This window comes from Aedes albopictus, chromosome 1 (genome assembly GCF_035046485.1).
Source record: "Aedes albopictus strain Foshan chromosome 1, AalbF5, whole genome shotgun sequence".
Lineage (NCBI taxonomy): Eukaryota > Metazoa > Arthropoda > Insecta > Diptera > Culicidae > Aedes > Aedes albopictus.
In genome coordinates this window covers 52175410-52195882 of record NC_085136.1, presented here as the reverse complement: position 1 = coordinate 52195882, position 20473 = coordinate 52175410, and the positions used below count along the sequence as shown (strand labels likewise).

The window sequence follows — 20473 nt, the reverse complement described above, 5'->3', positions numbered from 1 at the left end:
CCCATGGAATTTTCCAATGAATTTCTCAAGGAATTTCCCAAGGAATATTATAAGGAATTTCCCAAGGAATATCCCAAGTAATTTTCCAGGGAATTTCCTGAGGATTTTACCTTGGATTATCCTAAGAAATTCCTAGGAACTTTCCAAGAAATTCTCAAGGAATTTGTCAAGAAATTCCAAAGGAGTTTCTCAAGAAATTCCCAAGGAATTTCTGAAAAAACTCTTAAGGAATTTCTCAAGAAAATTCCAAGGAATTTCTCAAAAAAATCCCAAGGAATTTCTCAAGAAATTCCCAACGAATTTCTCACGAAATAGCTAAGGAATTTTTCAAGATATTCCCAAGAAATTTCTCAAGGAATTCCCGAAGAATTTCTCAAGAAATTCCCGAAAAATTTCTCAATAAATTCCCGAAGAAATTCTCAAGAAATTCCCGAAGAACTTCTCAAGAAATTTCCAAAGAATTTCTCAAGAAATTTTCAAAGAATTTCTCAAGAAATTCTCAAAGAATTTCTCAAGAAAATCCCAAGGAATTTCCCAAGAAATTTCCAAGGAATTTCCCAAGAAATTCCCAAGGAATTTCCCAAGAAATTCCCAAGGAATTTCCCAAGAAATTCCCAAGGAATTTCCCAAGAAATTCCCAAGGAATTTCCCAAGAAATTTCCAAGGAATTTCCCAAGCAATTCCCAAGGAATTTCCCAAGAAATTCCCAAGGAATTTCCCAAGAAATTCCCAAGGAATTTCCCAAGAAATTGCCAAGGAATTTCCCAAGAAATTGCCAAGGAATTTCCCAAGAAATTGCCAAGGAATTTCCCAAGAAATTCCCAAGGAATATCCCAAGAAATTCCCAAGGAATTTCCCAAGAAATTTCCAAGGAATTTCCCAAGAAATTCCCAAAGAATTTCCCAAGAAATTCCCAAGGAATTTCCCAAGAAATTCCCAAGGAATTTCCCAAGAAATTCCCAAGGAATTTCCCAAGAAATTCCCAAGGAATTTCCCAAGAAATTCCCAAAGAATTTCCCAAGAAATTCCCAAGGAATTTCCCAAGAAATTCCCAAGGAATTTCCCAAGAAATTCCCAAGGAATTTCCCAAGAAATTCCCAAGGAATTTCCCAAGAAATTCCCAAGGAATTTCCCAAGAAATTCCCAAAAAAAAAATCCCAAGAAATGCCCAAGGAATTTCCCAAAGAATTTCCTCAGAAATTCCCAAAGAATTTCACAAGAAATTTCTAAGGAATTTCCCAAGAAATTTCTAAGGAATTTCCCAAGAAATTCATAAGAAATTTCCGAAGAAATTCCCAAAGAATTTTTTGAGAAATTTCCAAAGAATTTCCTGAGGAATTCCCAAGGAAGGAAATTCCTGGGAAATTCTCAAGGGAACCCCCGAAGAATTCCTAAGGAATTTCGAGAAAAAATTCCAAATGAATGCCCAAATAAATCTCAAGGAATTTCCCAAAAAAAAACCAAATAATTTCTCAAGAAAATCCCAAGGAATTTCACATGAGATTCTCAAGAAAATCCAAGGAATTTCCCATGAAATTCCCAAGGATTTTCCCAAGAATTTCCTAAGTAATTTCCCCAGAAATTCTCAAGGAATTTCCCAAGGAATATCCCAAGAAATTCCCAAGGAGTTTCCCAAGAAATTCCCAAGAAATTTCCCAAGAAATTCCCAAGAAATAACCAAAGAATTTCCCTAGGAATTTCCAAGGAATATCCCAAGAAATTCCTAAGAAATTTCCAAAGAATTTCCTGAGGAATTCCCAAGGAAGGAAATTCTTGGGAAATTCTCAAGGAAACCCCCGAAGAATTCCTAAGGAATATCGAGAAAAATTTTCAAATGAATGCCCAAAAAAATCTCAAGGAATTTCCCAAAAAAATCACAAATAATTTCTCAAGAAAATCGCAAGGAATTTCCCATGAAATTCCCAAGGAATTTCCCAAGAATTTCCAAAGAAATTTCCCAGGAATTTTCAAAGAAATTCGCCAGGAACTTCTCAAGAAATTCCCCAGGAATTTCTCAAAAAATAACCCAGGAATTTCCAAAGAAATTTCCCAGGAATTTCCCGATTAAATTCCCCAGGAATTTTCGAAAAAAATCCTCAGGAATTTCCAAAGAAACTCCCCAGGAATTTCCCTAGAAATTCTCCAAGGAATTTCCAAAGATACTCCACTGGAATTTCCAAAGAAATTTTACAGGGATTTCCAAAGAAATTCCCCAGGAATTTTTCAAAAAGTTTCCCAGGAATCTCTAAAAAATTCCCAGGTATCTCTCAGGAAATTCCCAAGCAATTTCTTAATAAATTTCCAAGGAATATCCCAAAAATTTCCAAGAAATTTCTTAAAAAAATCTTATAAATTTCACAAGCAATTTTCAAAGAATTTCTCAAAAAATTCCTAAGGAATTTTCAAGAAATTTCTCCAGAAATTCCCAAGGAGCTTCTTCAGAAATTTTCCAGGAAGTTTTTAAGAAACTCCCAAGAAATTTCCCAAGATATTCCCAAGGAATTTCTACTCCGAATAGATTGACAACCGCTGGCCCAATAAAGAAATACCAGTCCAAGGTGGAAGTTGAAAAGTTTCGCTCCGGACGACTGTCAATATTTGCCGACGACGAAAAAAGTCTTTAAACTTCAATTCCATCTTCCAACGGTGATTGCACCGTCCATACCCTTCCACATACATACCTCCTAAGCATGTACCTCCTCACACACGGAAGTCCAAAGGAAAAACAACTGCACCATACCATAAGCTTTTGAACCACGTGTACAGTTGGAGGATGACGACGGACGGTGACGAAGACGATTGGTTGCATCATGTGGCAAGGTTCCGGGGGACATGGTTAGATGAGCATCGGTTTCAATTTTAAAATTTCGATCTTCTTCTTTGACTGTCGTCGAAATCGTCGTCGTCGTCGTCATCATCTAAGCTTTTCCAACTGCTGTATGCTTGTAAACTAAATGGTACTAGGTGCCTCCATTAAGGTCCTTTATCCGCAGAACGAAACGGACATGGATGGAGCAAATACGTGGAGGTGAACTCCTTCGATCGAAACTTTATATTAGTTTTTTCATGATTTAACTTAGCATGTGGCTAACACTGAATTGTAGAGTGGAATAAGTGAATTGTAACATTGGCAGATAAAAGTACAAACCTTAAATCAAGGTAGGTAATGTTAATGTTATTTTAGAATGCCATGGTAAAATATTCGTGGCTTTCCAGAAATTCACGGAACAAAGTCCTTGAAAAAGTGTAAATCAAAACCAATTGATCTTTCTGTGTTCTGCCAAATCTCTGCGCTCCACTGAAAAGTTTCGATGACTTTGAAAATCTTGAAACTACATATCTTGAAATGTTTTCTGAGATTTCAGATGAATCTTCTATCAAGATTAACATGGAAACGTTAAAGTTATGGCTATAGGTTCTATTGTAGTAGCTCCAGGAGAGTTTGAACATCTAGTAATATCCTGAAAGATCCCGAATATGCTCTTAGGATCGAAGGATATTAACAAGAAATATTCTATTCAATTAGTTCTTGGTAGAAACCCGTGTGAAATACCTTGTGCGCAAGTGATTCTGCTAGGTGAGTACGTATGCGAGAGACCCATTTTTAAAATACCAAAATTTATTCTCAGAACCCGACCAAAAGCACCTAACAAGATAATAACAAAATTATAACAATTGTTGTTAGATATAACAGAGGTTGATATAATTTTGTTGTAAGGATTTTTATAGTGGAATAATCATATCAAAATCGTAGCAATATTTGTTATTATTTTAGAAAAAAATATAACAAAACAAGTTTTATTTATTCAAACAGATGTATAACAGATGTATAACAAAACTGATAACAAATTTGTTCTGACATATATAACAGAACTTGTTATAATTTTGTTATAATTTAGCATGTTTAGTTTAACAAAATATGATACACTCTTGTTATGATTGTATCACAACTTGTAATATTTTTGTTTAAATTAGAACGAGTTTTTTATTATTTTAACTACTAACGGTACATTTTTTATAACAAACGTTGTTACAAAAATCATTGTAGGGGAAGACGGGGTAAGACCGCCACCCTAAGCCAAAAAAATCATAGCTTGAAACTGACAATGAATTACACTATTTTTAGCACAGCATAACTTTTTTGCAAAGTGTTAGGCATGCAAGAAAATTATCTTTCGATTCCTGCTGTTGAAACTTCTATAATTTTGAGCCATTTGAAAATGTGACTAAAAAACACTTTATTTTTTAACAACGGGGTAAGACGGCCCACTAGAGGGGTAAGAAGGGCCAACACGATTTTTTAAAATAATAATGATTAGAAATGTATGAATTCCATTCATTGCAATAAGATATGACTCCCTTACGTCCTTCGCAAGGATAATTGGTTAAGATAACTGTGCAAGGGTTACCATTTATTAATTTTATTGGAGCACTGTAAATGTGGATACTGAAACACCCATTATTATGACAAAAATGTTGTTTCTGTTTACGTCCAGCGCAAACAACGCAAACATGAGTTTATTTATGTGAAATGACACGGTTTTAACAAACGATTTTCGTTAAATTGGATTGCAGCTATATTGTTCTATGAATTGGGGGGTGGCCGTCTTACCCCGTTCGAGGTGGTCGCTTTTACCCCGCTTGGGCAGATTTTACGTATGAGGCTAGCTCCTATTATGTTTTTGTTTTCAATTTCAATGCCGCTCCTCTTATGCTTTGTTAACATTAGTGGTAAGTTATGATCGGGTTATTTTTTGGTTTGAACACGTTTGTCCGAATCAAAATCCTTAAGGTTATATGCGACAAATTTAGATCAAATACATCATCATGACGCAAAATCTTTGTTTTGTTTATTTGTTTTGAAAATTTTGATGTAAACATTGCACAAAATGGCTCAAAATGACAAATATCCTGTACTTGAACAGAGTACCAGGTGAACGGCATTTTCATACTGAACTGCAGGTGGTCCGTCTTACCCCGGCGGGCCTTGTTACCCCGTCTTCCCCTAACAAAATAACACAACCTGTAATATTTTTGTTTTTCCCATCTAGTTGAGAAGAAGAACTTAGAGACTTCTGAAAAAATACCAAGCGATAATTTGAAATAAGTTTCTGGTGCTTTTCATTGCATGTGTTCTCGAGCGATTCCCGAGAGGATTTTTCCTAGAGTGAAGAAGAAATTGTTGTAAGAAATCCAGAACAGAAACATTCAGAAATTTCAATAAAAATTCTGGAGAACATCCAATCGAAATTCCTGCAGGAGCTCTAGAGATTCCTGGTGGGATTCCCTGAGAAACTCATAAATGAATATGCTCGAAGAAATTACCTTATCAATATTTACAGCACTTCCAGCGGAAGTTTGTGTTTTCAACAGGTTCCAAAAGAATTTTCAGAAGGATTTCTTCAAGTTAAGAGATTTTCAGATAGATTTTCATTAAAAAAATCTAGAAGGAATTCATTAGGAAAATCCAGGAGCAAATGCTTAAGGAATTACATATTCCAGAAGGAATTCTTGAAGAATTTTCGGGAAACAGTTTGATAGAAGGGATTACAGGGGAATTCACAGTAAAAAAAACCGAAGGAATTCCCAGAGAGATCTGGAAAGAATCCCCAAAGGGTTTCCAGGTGGAATTTCCAAAAGAAATTCCAGGAGTAATTCCCAGAGAAACTTAATAAGTAATTTTCAGAGGAATTCCTGAATGTATTCTCCAAAGGATTTCTGGACGAAATCCAATACATATGAATGCCCAGAAGAGTTCATGGATGGATTCTAACAAGAATTAATTGATGAATTCTAACATGAATTCAAGGCAGAATTCCCAAAGGGGTTCCAGGTGAATGCCAAGAGGATTTCAAGAAAGATTTTTGGGAGAAACTTGAAGAGAAATTCCTACAGGAATTATGAGAAGACCTCACAGAGAAATTCCATAAGACGCTCTCACAGAAGTTCCTGGATTTTAAAACAAGTTTTCAGAGCAACTCCGGAAAGAATTTGCCAATGGAGTTCTCGAAAGAATTCTAGAAGATTTTCCAGAAGGGAGTTCTCACCCAAACAATTACCAGTGATATTCCAGGCTTAATTTTCAAAATAGTTTTATGAGTAGTTCCCAGAGAAATTCCAGAAGAAATTTCAGGAGGAATTCCAAAGAAAAAATCACAACTTAATTCCAGAAGGGGCTCCTCAGAGGAATTCCAGGAATTATGATAAAAGGATTTCCCAGGAGAAATTCCCAGAGAAATTATCTGCTTGTGATAAAGCACTTTAAGTGGTTCCTTGACAACTTTGATGAGAAATTTAAAATTATATACACAGAAAAAAAATCTGAAAACTACACTAAAGAACATTTAAATTTCCATTCCATATCATTCAAGGAAAGAATTGCTTGTATGCAAAGTTGTGAGCAAGCCCCATACTGTATACAACCTGTAATTTTACAATCCGATGGAAAATTATGTTGAAAGCGATGGAGGTCATTTTGTTACAGCGAACTCGATGTAAGATCCATTTTATATACTTGGGTTTTAGACTCCAAGTTGTACCAACAGTACGCCGGCATTGCCCGAAGGCCATACAAGCTTTCTTGATTCTGAACTCAACATGAGGTGTCTAGGAAAGCTTGGAATCAAGAATGACTCCAACGTACTTTACCTGTTCAGTCACATCGATTTCAGAGTCAAAGAGACGCAAAGGTCGAACGCTATTACGGTTTCGCCTTCCCGTAAAAAGAACAATAGATGTATTACTCGGATTAACCGAAAGGCCATATTGGCGACACCAACCCTCAACTACCTGAAGGGCGCTTTGCATCAGGTCGAAAAGGGTGGTGATAAACATACCAACTAACAATGCTATGTAGTCGTCGGCAAAACCATAAGTTGGAAAACCGCTATTATTGAGTCGGCTCAATAGCGTATCTGCTACGAGATTCCACAAAAGCGGTGATAAGACTCCCCCTTGGGGGCATCCACAAACACTCAATTTCCTAATCCCTGCTAGACGCAATGTCGAGAAGAGATATCGGTTTTTGAGCTTTGATGAATCCAATTGGAAATCATTGGAGATATACCATGACTCCGTGCGGCTTCCAATATGGCATCGAAAGGCACATTGTCAAAGGCACCCTCGATATCTAAGAAAACACCCATACAAGATTGCTTTTGAGCGAATGCTTTCTCGATATCGTAAACAACCTTGTGTAAAAGAGTCACAGTGGACTTACCAGATTGGTGGGCATGTTGGTTCACATGAAGAGGCACGTTGGTCAGATGAACATCACGGATGTGATGATCTACAATGCGTTCTAAGCATTTCAGAAGAAAAGAGGTCAAACTGATAGGTCTGAAACTCTTTGCTTCTTCATACGACGCACGACCCACTTTCGGAATAAACTTCACAGTAATATCCCGCCAAGATTTGGGAATATACCCTGTAGCAAAACTGCAAACAAGTATTTTTTTTTTTTTGCAAAACATGTTTGAAACATTCAAATCCTTTCTGAAGCAAAATAGGATAAACCCCATCTGCCCCAGGAGATTTGAAAGGAGCAAACCTATTAAGTGCTCACTCAATCGATTCTATAGTTACAATACTCCGAGCCGAAGCCAGGGAATCGTAACTACAAGAAAAGACATCAGGTTCATCCGAAAATGAATGCTGAATAAGCATTCCAGAACTTCCTCATCAGAGGAAGTCAGATCGCCATTTGGCAAACGAAGTCCGTTCACCCGGAAATCCTTGGATTTCGCAAGGATTTTATTTAACCGACTGACTTCACTCAAACTGGAAACATTCGTACAAAGGTTTTTCCAACCGGATCGTTCAGCAGACCGGAGAGCTTTCCTGTAGGCCTTGCGAGCCAACCTAGAAGCATTTTTTGCGAAGCAACATTTAAATGTTCAAACAAGATGTAGCGATGGTCAGATAAAGATTCTTCATCTGACACATGCCAATTGGTCAGCTCGTGACTAATTCTACTAGAGCAAAGCGTTATGTCTAATACTTCCTCTCTAGCAGATACCATGAAGGTTGGGCGGTTGCCATTGTTAAGTAATGCAAGATCTGTAGTACTTAAGTACTCTATCAAACTGGAGTCTCTCAAGTTAATGTCTGAGCTGCCCCAGATGATATGGTGAGCATTAGCATCACTGCCAACAATTAGGTTCTTTAGGGGTATCCAGATTATTTAATAATCAGATTCTCCGCCCAAAAATTAGTCGAAATCCAAAATTTCATAATTTTTGGAGTCCGGGAACTATTTTTAAAATGCATTTAAAGTTTGTATGGGGAAATTTTTTTGTTCGGGTCGAACTGTCATTTTAACGATTGAACTGTCATTCTATCCACGAAAATTAAAACTGTTTTATTAATTTAACCATCAAAACAACGGTATTGAAATCCAATAAAATCACGTTATACTCAGAAAAATGAGCTCTTTCGATTAGGCTATAGAAAATAGCAATATTTTATTCACTAAACAACCCAATTAGAGCGGAAGGCCTTTTGAAGTACAGTATGCGATGACTTGTTTGAAAGCATCCGTCGGGGATGGTTCATCGTGCGGTAAATAAACCGAACAATAGACGTATTTCCTGTTGAGGTTTTCAACGAATACATCAATTGTGACAGCACATACATCTCTGGTGGTTAGTTCAGAGATGAGTGTAGCAACTATTGCGTTGTTGACAAGCACACAGGCTCGAGGCATGGCACGCGAGTTTGCCATTTCATGTTTACTGAAAGTAGAAAAAACGGGTTCACAAGGTTTCCTAGATAGAAATTCCCCTTACGAAAGTAAGGCTCTTCATTTTGCAAAAGTCTGCAAAGATTGGTTATTCACTGCTGTTCTTTTGTGCTGAAGATTGATTTGAGCTATCCTAACCGTAGCCACTACCCAAACTAGGTTAGATTGAACTCTTCGCAATAACAGCACAACAAAGAACAGCAGCAATAAAATCAGATCGGTATCGATTGGAAAACGCCAAAGGCGAGGATACACAGAATACACTGTGTAAATCGCATAATGCGAAACCATATAGGTGACAATTTAAACTAATTAACAACATCTTCATTATCCCGCCCTTATTTAGGCTCAAGTGAGACTAAAGAAGGGCAGCCGATTGCCTCGGAGAAACCCAAGGTTCACTGCACCATTATTTCTCCAGTTAGCGCAGTGAGGGCAACATACTGTGGAGGGCGCTCTGGTACTCCACAGGTAATTGCAGGTAATTTTTATGATCGAGTTGTTACTTATACAGGTACTTCATTTTCATTTTTCATTTTGCAGCAGTTGGTGGGGCAATAAGAGCGCAAGTCAATCCAATGCCGAAGATCAAGAAGGGGTAATGGCCGTAATAGTCCGTGCGGACCACATGAACACCATCGGAAGGGTAATGGTATAGGTTGGGGAAAGGTATTGGACTAGACTTGAGACACAATAATGCAAATACGGTAGAAAGTGTGAAATTGGTTTCTGTAGTAAGGTTCATGTAGTATGTTAGGTCCTTGTCAATTTGTCAGTTAGTTGCCTTAGATTCCCAAACTTAAGTAGCGTTACTGTTTTGCCCCATATCAAATATGTAGTCTCTACTCTACTCTACTGAAGTGTTATATTAAGTTGTTATGTTCAGTATGTCAGTAATTGCTGGTCATAATGTTTTTGCGTCATTTATTGCAGAATATTATTTAAGATAAGAAGTAATTTTCATCAAAAATGTCCAGACTAATTGTTCTCATTGATAACGCATTAGCTTCATAACTAATAATCATTTACACCTAACAGGATTCGCTCCTAGATCCTGGCAATATACGGCTAAATCTTCGAATTGTTCTGTCAGTCCTACTAGTTTTTCTTGTAGAAAACATGTCACTCCCTCACTTTTCATATAATACCAACATTTAAAAACGTTAAATTATCTTCCTTGTCATACATAAGTAATGTTGTCCAGCTTAGTCAAAGAAGTAGATAATCAGTTTTCGTCGAGTCGAGACGCATTGACGTTAACAAAGCATTTCACGCGTTAGCTTCGGAACTATAAGCAAAATTAAGTGTTGCAACTCACGCCGGGAGTTAGTATGGACTTGAAAATATCAATGCTATTCGGCTGCAAAATTCGACGAGATAAAAAAGTTCCACAAATTTGCAAAAAAAGGAGAACTAGAGCTTTTGAAAAGAAGAAAACTTGCGTACACGTAACGTTAGTTAAATTTTCATTTACAATGCGAAAAACCGAAGTACAATTTCTCATCCACTTAGTTTCCTGATAAATTCTTGTTTCCCGCCGTATGTTAGTTATTTACCTTTGCACGCTTAGAATTCAGGTTCCATGGAGAGTATTTTACATTTGGTTACTTACATATGTCGATGATACTTCCCCCATAGATTGTGTTTGTTAGCTTCTGGTTGTCTTTCGAAGATCTTCCATATGTTAATCTGTAAATGCTTGTGCTCATGCACCGTTCATGTTCCGCAAGGATTCGAACCATGCAACATTTTATAGAGAAAAACAAGGCAGGAAAAATTGATTAATAATTTTTATGTGTATAGTGTTTATGTTATGAATAATAGCAGTAATTGTTTTAGTATTAGTGTGTATGTGATCAAACAGGAAAAAATCGTCACGAATATCAATCATAATTTAATGTAATTGATGAATAATATTAATTATATTTCCAAGAAAATAAAATATTTTGTATTTGCAGCATAGCTGGGCCTTTAAAAATTTCAACATTTGATTAGGATGCCGAACCATCTGGGCAGTGGCAACCATCTCGGACATCCCCCTGTCACAACCCAATCAACATCGAACCAACTGAGCCAAATTCCCGTGCTTGGGTAGATAATGCAAATATCTCACCGCGCAAAAGAAATACGGTCAACCAGTCCAACCGGCCGAGCAACAGCAGAAAAATGCCCAAAATAGAGGCCCCTCCCTAATGGTTCAACTACCCTATATCGACTAATTATTTCCTCAATGTGGTCCACGTCGTCTCACAGTCATGTGTAGCTATACTTTTTCTTAAACTTTATAACTAAATATTGAAACTGAAAATGAAAATAATGTTTAGAGTTGAAATGAGGACAAATCTGTAATACAATTGATTTAATAATTAAGTTTTTTTTAACATTCATTGGCTTTATTAAATTCAATTTTGACTGCGAGACGATGGAAGGTGATTCACACAAGAACGCTTATCGGATGGCACTTTATCCGATGAAGTCAATCGAAGTATGATTCCCCTTCCTTTGCTTAAATCCGCCACCCAAAGCACGCACCCAGTCGGCCATTGAGGAAGCCGTTGGCTATTAGATCGAATTATCCAGGGGCATAAGTGGCTTTGATGGTCACTCCTGTCGCACCCATTAGTCTAATGTTGTTATATCAGAAAAATATACAATAAAGTAGTAAATAAATATGTTTTAACAACACTAGCAACAATTGAAACAAGAGGGCCCACAGAAGACACTCTTCCCTAGACAATATTGATCCAAAGCCAAACCAAACAAAAATTGCTTGTCAACTATTATGTATTCATCCCCCTACAAATACTATGAAAAATATTCAAATTCGTTCTGTCCTATCGGTCCTACCTCGATAAACCATGTCATTTTCTCATGCGTGGCCTAGAAATGTCAACCTAGTCATACAAAAGTAACTTTGTTCAGTTAATAAAAAGCAGTCAGCTTTTGTCCGAAATGTCACGTCGAACGCATTGATGTCAACAATGCGTTTAAATGTTCGCACGTTAGCTTCGAATCTATCAGCACAATTAAGTGCTGCAAATCTCCTTCCCACTATTAATTCGTCGGTTGATTTTAATTGCATTATTTAAAGAAAATATGACCAACTAACATGGTAAAAAATCGACAAAGCGACTATGACATTAATAAATTACTAATCAAAATCAACCCAGAAACGTGGGAAATAGAGCCCAAACAACATTTTGAAGTCAGCTGGCTGTTAAAGGTTCCAAAACCTGTCACAAATCCTATATTACTTTTTTTAGGATTTGTAACGATCATCAAAACCTTCTCAAATCCAACCGACTTGTAACTATTGCTTGGGAATAGACTCTACTGAGCCCTGGCGGATCCTCCGTGTTTATCGAGCATGTCTGATGCATATGATCAGTCATACTCCATCTGCAGCAGCCGGTTCGTGATGAACCGTTGGAGGCGCATTAAAGTGTTAAAAAGGTGATATGTTTCACCAAAGAACACTACATTACAATAATCAAAATGAAACTCCTTCACTTTAATACCGTCAACCCCTGCGAACTTGGCCAGGTTGTTACTTATACAGGTATGTTCCGTTTTTGTTACTATCCGATTTCGTAAACATTTCATTCCGTTTTTGTCAACACTAAAGTTTTTTGTCAAATTTGTTCCCTCGAACACTCGTGTGATTTACAGTTTAACATTAATCTTGAGGCAATGCATCCATGAATGAATTTGAAGCAACCACCTTTCTACTTCTTCTTTATGGCTATACCTACCAACTGGAGCTTGGCCTGCCTCTTCAAGAGTTATTCGAGAAATTTAACAGTTTAAACCTTTTTTTGATTGTCATTGCCTGAATTTTTACACTACAATATTTTTTACAAAACTTTTTTCAAGTGAAATAAATTTCACGCAATTGTTTACACGATTTTCTTGAAAGTAGGCGATGTGATAAATTCTTCTCTCCTGGTCGCTATTTCTTTCCGACGGGGCTCAAATTTCTACCAGAGATCTCTCTTGTTATTCTTGATTATCTTCAGTAATTCCTACTAGCGATTCTACTTTGTATTCCTCCAGATCTCCTAATGGATTTCTTCTGAGAAATCGTCAGGAAATAACTCAGACGTTCCTTTAGGTGGATTAGTCTTTCAGTTCCTTTAGGTGATTTAGTCTTTCAGAAATAAGTTTCTCTAGGAAAGAGGAGTCTAGGAACTTGGAAAAAAAATCTGGGCAACTCCTGGACAACAACCCAGAAGAAACTAAGGATTCCCAAAAAATCCTAAAGAAATCCCATCAGTTCTGAAAGTGTCCCTCGAGGAATAATTGGATGATTTCTTGAAAGAAATTATACAGGATTCGCGCAAGGAACTTTTAAAGGATTCTCAGGAATAACTCCCCGGAGATTTCTATACAGAACATCAGGAGGACTCTCTGCAGAAACTTCTGAAGGATTTGAGGAAAGATTTCCTGGAAGATTACAAGACTAAACTTCGGGAAGATTCCCAGTAAATGCAGTAAGAAATCGGGGAGAATTCTTATCACTCTATATATTATCTTTATTACCGGAGATTTTCAGCCCTAGGCTGGTTCATCTAGTAGTCATGGGGAAATAATAAAGATGAAAGATAAAAATCCAAGAATAATCTTGGAAAACATCTTGGAAGTATTCATAATAAAAGTTCCAGTAAGTGTAGGTGTTTCTACTGCGCATAAATATCAAAACAAAGTCCTTTAGGGATCCTTCAAAGAAATGTTCGGATGGAGAACAATCCAGGGAAAAATATCATAAGAAACTCTTCAAAGAATCCAAGAAAGAACTTCTGATGAAATTCTAGAAAAAACTGATGAATTCTGGAGGAACCTCAGAAAGAACCCCTGGAGAAATATCAGGAAAAAATTCTAGAGGGATTTCAAAAAGTAATCTTGAAAGAATTCCCGTACGAAAATTCTAAAGTAATGGAGAAACTCCCCGCAGCCGGGATCTGATGCTTTTCAAACACATATCTGTGGAACGGAACGCTCCAAAAAGCTGAAATTTTGACATTTTCGTCAAGCCAATATTGATAAGTAATCAGTCAAAATTTCAGCTTCTTACAGCATTCCGTTTGCGAGATACATTCTTGGGAAGCGCCAAAACCCGGCTCCAGATAATCGAATCCGACCTGTATTTCAAAAGTAAAATCCTGGTGAATCTCCAAAGTAACTCTTGGATGAATTTCAACAGAATGTCTTGGTTAAATCCCTGAATGATTTTCTCAGCCCACCTTGTGTATTACGGCCATTCTAGATACAAACCAAGATCCAAACCGTACACTACGTCAGCGAGCTGTTCTCAACATAATGCATACGAAAAGTGAAGAAATTCCAATTCCTGGTAAAATATTTGAAGGGATCCCCAAAGAAACTCCAGGAGAAATTTGAAAGGAGACATCTAGGTTGATCCGAGAAGAATATTCTGACGAAATCATAAGGGGCAGCACCTCTCTAAAAATTATTTTCGAATTTCAAAAGATAAAGCGGCATGTTACAAGGTAACCTAGAAGAATTCTGAAGGAACTTATTTGGGAATCCAATATTCTCTAGAAGTTACAAGTGATTGCTTAGAAAAATTCCTGGAGATTTCCTAAAAGTATCCTAGACGAAACATTTATAGGAATCTGTGAAGATGATACTCGTGGAGAAATGCCTTCCGGAAGAAAATAAACATATCCTTTTTTGTTAGGATATCGAAATTGCGTTCCTGGAGATTAATCATTCCTGGAAGTATGACATATTTTAAAACATCGATCTGGGTACTGGTCATTCTTGCGTTCAACGAAAATACATTTCCAAAAATGTGATCATAAATGTGGTGAAAACCTCTTGTCGGCCGTCGGCGTCACAGTCAAAAAACTGTAATTTAAACTGTGCAACCAAGATGTGCTAAAAGACATAAAAAAAAAACAAATAAATTTCATAGCAAACTACAAATTTTTACTTTTGGAATGTGCTCTACAGTAAAACTTCCAATTCATATTAAAATGTTACAAATTATTTTGCCAAAGAAAATTATTCCGTTTTTTATTCCGTTTTTGTCAACTGAAAATCGCGGACCGTGTTGATAAGAACAGAACATACCTGTACTTGTATTTTTGAGCCCAGTTTTGATCAGAATTGTTAATAAAATACACTCTTAAAAAAATAGGAATTTACACGTGACGTGTGGCAAATTTGACTCAATTTTACATCCATCATGTAAGTTCGCGTTAGTTGCACAAGATGTCAACAAACCTATCCGACCAGATAGGTAGATACATTTATCGCTTGTCTTACAACTCGGTGATACAGCCGAAAGGCATAGTACGTGCCTCTCAATTAGCGGACCAGAGTTTGAATCCAGTTCATTATTTCACGTACATATGTTGTATTTCTTGCTTCGGCTCTAGCGATTGTTAGTTCGACTTTATTTGTGATAGAAGACGTAAATTTGTGTCAAACGGGCCGCTCCTTTTATGTGCATCCAAGTGAACTTAAATTTACATGATTTTTTCTAAGAGTGTACGCCACAATAAATTAAACTAAAAGTAAACAATCACCCTAGAAGTTGAAATAGTTTTATTTGTCGTAGAGATAAAAATCGATAGAAAAGAAGCAGTTCTGTTGAAAAGCACAATATTTCTGGGTGTGTTCTGTTAGGCGTTTCATGGTTTAAAATTTTGATTGTAATCTATTGACCGCGCATAACTTGCGAACGGAAGATCCGATTTTGGTCGTCTTAGTTTTGGTCTATTAGTTTTCACCCAAGGAAGGTTTACGAGGCCAAAAACATGAAAAAATTGAGAGTTTCCGAAAATCGATTTTCTATACATTTTTCACCGGGGATTTGGGCTTGACTAGACACTTGAAACGTCAAAAAACGCAGTAAGCAAGACAAAGTTTGCCGAGTACAGCTAGTTTTTAAATAACTTTGTTAGTTTATAAAATTTTGGACGCATAATTTCAACTCAAGGAACACAAAATTAGCTTCTACGGGTATTTCAAAGAATTTTGAATACTTGGATGATTATCGAAATAAATAATTAGGTTGGAACAAGGACGCATCATGCTTTGCTGGTTTTATTCACTTCGACGATTTGAAATACTCATATAAGCTATACCATAAAACGCCTAAAAGTGGGCAATTTCCAGCAATTTCTTATGGAACATCGACCCCTTTCAGGACGAACCAGCACAATGATGCGGGTCCTAATAAGACCCCAAAACGAGACGAACCAGCCTAGGGCTTAAAGGCTCGTTAATAAAGACAATAATAATAAAGATAAGGTGGAAAAAGTAGCCGAAGTAAAGAAAGTTTCATTCTAGAAGATGTTTAGTCCATAAGAGCAAAACAGAGATAATCAGTATTTTATAGTCCGTTCCGAAAGGGATATTGAACTGTGTTGAAATTGAAATTGTTTCAATAGATCAAAGTATATTGCGAGCAAACAAATCAAGAAGATTTAAACTACATTGTTGAGGTTTTTTGGTAAACTGACTGATCCCTCAGAAAAAAATAAATAAAACTTCTCAGAAAAACAACAAATCATAAGCCCAGCATCTTGTGGCTCATCAATTTCCCAAACTAGTCAATCCCAAAGTAAATTCGCACAATCCATTAGCAAACAATCAGAGCCCACCATGATCTGGCAGCTTTTTCGTCTGTTCTCAATTTTCACCGGCCGGATTTCACCGATACTGGGGAGCCCATCCTAACCCAGCAATGACTGTTCAGATTTATGTGCATACATTAAGGCGCGGGCTGTGCTTGGGAAGCAGAAAATCGCTATCAACCTAACCTTTCTTAGAAAAAGCGACGGTGCCTCCATCAGCTACTGCGCTTGCCTTCGTCGTCCGACGGATTTCTCTTCTAAAACTGGAATAAAAAAGTTAAAGGCAAACATAGAACCCGGTGCAGTCAGTGGTGGATGGAAATCGTCCGGTTCGGCACGCAAGATGGATCGATTGAGTTCTAGGTTTTCTGAGAAAGTAACTTCCATCGCATCAGGCAGCTGTGATCAATCTGGATAAGTCATGAAACCAAGAAAAAGCACGGATTTACGACACGACGTTGAACAGATTGAACGGACGGAAACTGCAATCCGATGCAAATGGATGGATAGCAGCGAACGGAGCTCGCGTCAAATTGCAATATTAGTCATCTTGCAAGGGTGAATGGGAATATTTGTTTTCTTAACAGATCGTGAGATCAAATTGAAAACATTTTTTTAAGTTTAAGTTTGCTTAGAAAGTGTCCTATATTATGTGAAAGCTTTTCTTTGTTTTATGGAATTTCTTCTGAAGAAGGCAACACCCATGATACTCCGCCGTGATCTAACATTTTTCACCTAACGCGAATGGGCGTTCCTTGCCACCTAACAGCTGAAGACTTCAAACAGTTGGTAGTGGCGATGAGAGCGAGCATACCGAAGCAAGTCACACCGGCACATTCCTTCCCCCCATAAATCCATCACGTTCCGTGTCGGTGTTCACTGTTCACGTGGTGACGCAACGAAGCACAAGAAAGACTCATTTTCCATCCTGGCACCTTGAGAAGAGGTAATTTTATGCACCCCGCTCGTTCGTTCGTAGTCTAGGTACACGGCACACACTCACTCGCAAAAAGAAGCTGGCTGGCTGGCGGGCTGGATGACTGAAGATGGGTGCTTATCCGTGAAGGAGTGTGTAAGCACTGGAAATTATCACCTTTGATCAGGGATGGATTTAATTAGTGGGGAATGGGAGAAAAGCGTGAGATTGGGTCTCTGGTTCTCTGTGTTGTTCTGAAAGCTGATAAATGAACAGCTTCTGCAATTTTTTTGTAGAACAGAATTGTACACATCTTTACTTCAAAAATATATGTCTGGAAGAGAAGTAATACGGTCCAATGTGTCATATCATTTTGCTCAGTTTGAAAAACTGTCTGTCAGTACTTTGTGTACAATGAACATGTGTGTGATTAGTAACCAGTGCTGTCATGGTAAAATAAAAGCTGGTTACTCAAGATATCCAAACTTCAGCGCCCCCTATATTGGTATACTCCCTAGGAAATGACTTTCAATATTGCGCCTCTTTAAAATTTATTCTTGTCAGGCTGGATGCATGGGTGAACGCGCTATAACGGACCAGATGTTCGCTATTCGCCGAAATGCCGCGAACACAACGTGCCCACACACCACTTTTTCATCGAATTCAAATCGGCGTATGACACAATCGATCGAGAACAGCTATGGCAGATTATGCACGAATACGGATTCCCGGATAAACTGATACGATTGATCAAGGCAGCGATGGATCGAGTGATGTGCGTAGTTCGAGTATCAGGGATACTCTCGAGTCTCTTCGAATCTCGCAGAGGGTTATGGCAAGGTGATGGTCTTTCGTGCTTGCTGTTCAACATTGCTTTGGAGGGTGTAATAAGAAGAGCGGGGATAAACACGAGAGGGACGATTTTCACGAAGTCCGTTCAGCTGCTTGGTTTCGCCGATGATATTGATATTATTGCTCGTAAATTTGAGACGATGGCGGAAACGTACATCCGACTAAAGAGTGAAGCCAAGCGAATCGGACCAGTCATTAATGTGTCGAAGACAAAGTAAATGATGGCAAAGGGCTCCAGGGATGAATCACCGCGCCCGCCACCCCGAATTTATATCAACGGTGATGAAATCGAGGCGGTTGAAGAATTCGTGTACTTGGGATCACTGGTGACCGCCGACAACGACACCAGCAGCGAAATTCAGAGGCGCATTGTGGCAGGAAGTCGTGCTTACTTTGGACTCCGCAGAACTCTACGATCGAATAAAGTTCGCCGTAACACGAAGTTAACTATCAATAAAACGCTGATTAGACCGGTCGTTCTCTATGGGCACGAAACATGGACCCAACGTGCAGAGGACCAACGCGCCCTTGGAGTTTTCGAACGGAAGGTGTTGCGTACCATCAGCTGCTGTGAGAACCAACCATCGTCCATACCGCGAAAATCGGGAGGCTACGGTGGACGGGTCACGTTATCAGGATGTCGGATAGCAACCCGACTAAAATGGTTCTCGAGAGTCATCCGACCGGTACAAGAAGACGTGGAGCGCAGCGAGCCAGGTGGGTCGACCAAGTGGAGGACGATCTGCGGACCATACGCAGAGTGCGGAACTGGAGACAAACAGCCATGGACCGAGTGGAATGGAGACGGCTACTATGTACAGCAGAGGCCACCCCGGCCTTTTTTTCCTTCTAAACCATAGGGGGATAATCTGCTCATCAGACACCCTTACAGGAAGGTTAGGGTAGTGTGGGGCTGAGGCCGTGTTCTAAAACAAAAGTAGCCAGGACTACTCTCTCCTCGTACCCACTAAACACATTCCTATGGTCACCAAACCTTACGTCTCTCCGGAACCATCAAGAAGGTCTTGCTTCAGAGAGGGGCTAGTGCACATCGCACCCTCAAGGTTAGCTACGTAGCCTAGCAGCAACGAACATCGATGACTCGCTCTGGAGAGTCCATCACGGTAACATGCTGGCGCTTAGCCAGTTTCCCGAGTGGTCCTCGCCACTCCCTTTGTCCTCGGAAAGCGGACAGGGTCAACCCCGCGCTTTGCAGACATCAAGAACTGATGCCCGCGTGCAACCCGATCTGACCTGCTGAAGGCAAGGGTATCACTACCCTTCAGGCCCTATCAGCTGCACCAGAAGGTTGCTGACAGCAGGGTCTCCACTTGCCTCGACCCTTGCCGGGGACCCCTTTCAAACCGCGGGCTCGGATCCAACCCAGTAGACCGACGCCACGACAGCACCGCTACCGGGACTTCCTCTCCGCGGCCACTTAATCGCTGTAAGGGTCGATCTCGACCGCAGGGCACCGGTATGACCTACGAAGCCGACTCCAAACCCCTGGACCACCTCTTGTACTGCATCTGGACTAGCCATTCTCCGAGACCACGCGCCACCTCCTCTGTAGCTCCCAGATGATGTGGGTAATAGCCGTTGAAACGGCGTTCCAGCCACACTCATCCCTACACATCCTCTGGACCAAGTTGTCCGGAGTTGTGTCCTCCCCGCATGTGGCAAGCATGCGGTCACTCATTGTGCGAAAACGCGGGCACACGAACAAAACGTGTTCCGCCGTTTCCTCTAAACCATTGCACTCTGGGCATTCGGGAGAATCCGCATGCCCGAAACGGTGAAGATACTGTCCGAAGCAACCATGACCTGTAAGGACCTGTGTCAGGTGAAATGTAACTTCACCATGGCGCCTATTAATCCAACTATCTACACTCGGTATCAACCTATGGGTCCACCTTCCTTTGGTGGAACTGTCCTGCGTATGCCTCTTGTGCCGCGCATTTCGAAGCACTCAATGTCCTCACTGTTAAGAATGCTGATAGGCACCATACCAGTAATGACGCAGAGAGCGCCGTGTGACACGGTACGGTACGCGCTCGCTACCCTCAGGCACATGAGTTTGTAAGTATTTTCCAGCTTCCGTCGGTAGCATTCAGTACTTAGCGCGGTGCCCCACGCCGGGCCGCCATACCTAAGTATGGACGTAGCAACACTAGCCAGAAGCTTGCGCTTACTGGCGTACACCGCAGAGCTATTGGACATCATCCGGGACAGTGCCGCAATAGCTGTTGAGGCTCTTTTACAGGCATAATCGACGTGGCTACCGAAGGTAAGCTTATCGTCGATCATCACGCCCAAGTGTTTGACGGAGCGCTTTGACAGGATAGTGCACTCTCCTACACT

At 39.4% G+C, this 20473-nt stretch overlaps 1 protein-coding gene and 1 long non-coding RNA gene across 3 annotated transcripts in view; one reads left to right on the top strand and one right to left on the bottom strand.

The window, feature by feature from the left end:
• LOC134284939 (uncharacterized) overlaps positions 1–10702 on the top strand; it is a 42102-nt gene extending 31400 nt beyond the window's left edge. Inside the window, exons 2-3 of one of the 2 annotated variants that reach the window (XR_009996014.1) lie at positions 9087–9221; positions 9284–10702. This is a non-coding gene — a long non-coding RNA (uncharacterized LOC134284939). Of the gene's footprint in view, positions 1–739; positions 9222–9283 lie in introns of those variants that run through there. The other variant, XR_009996013.1, reaches the window with a different exon arrangement.
• Positions 1–20473, bottom strand: part of LOC109424591 (neuronal acetylcholine receptor subunit alpha-7-like) — a 953623-nt gene that overhangs the window by 903346 nt on the left and 29804 nt on the right. The window lies entirely within an intron of this gene.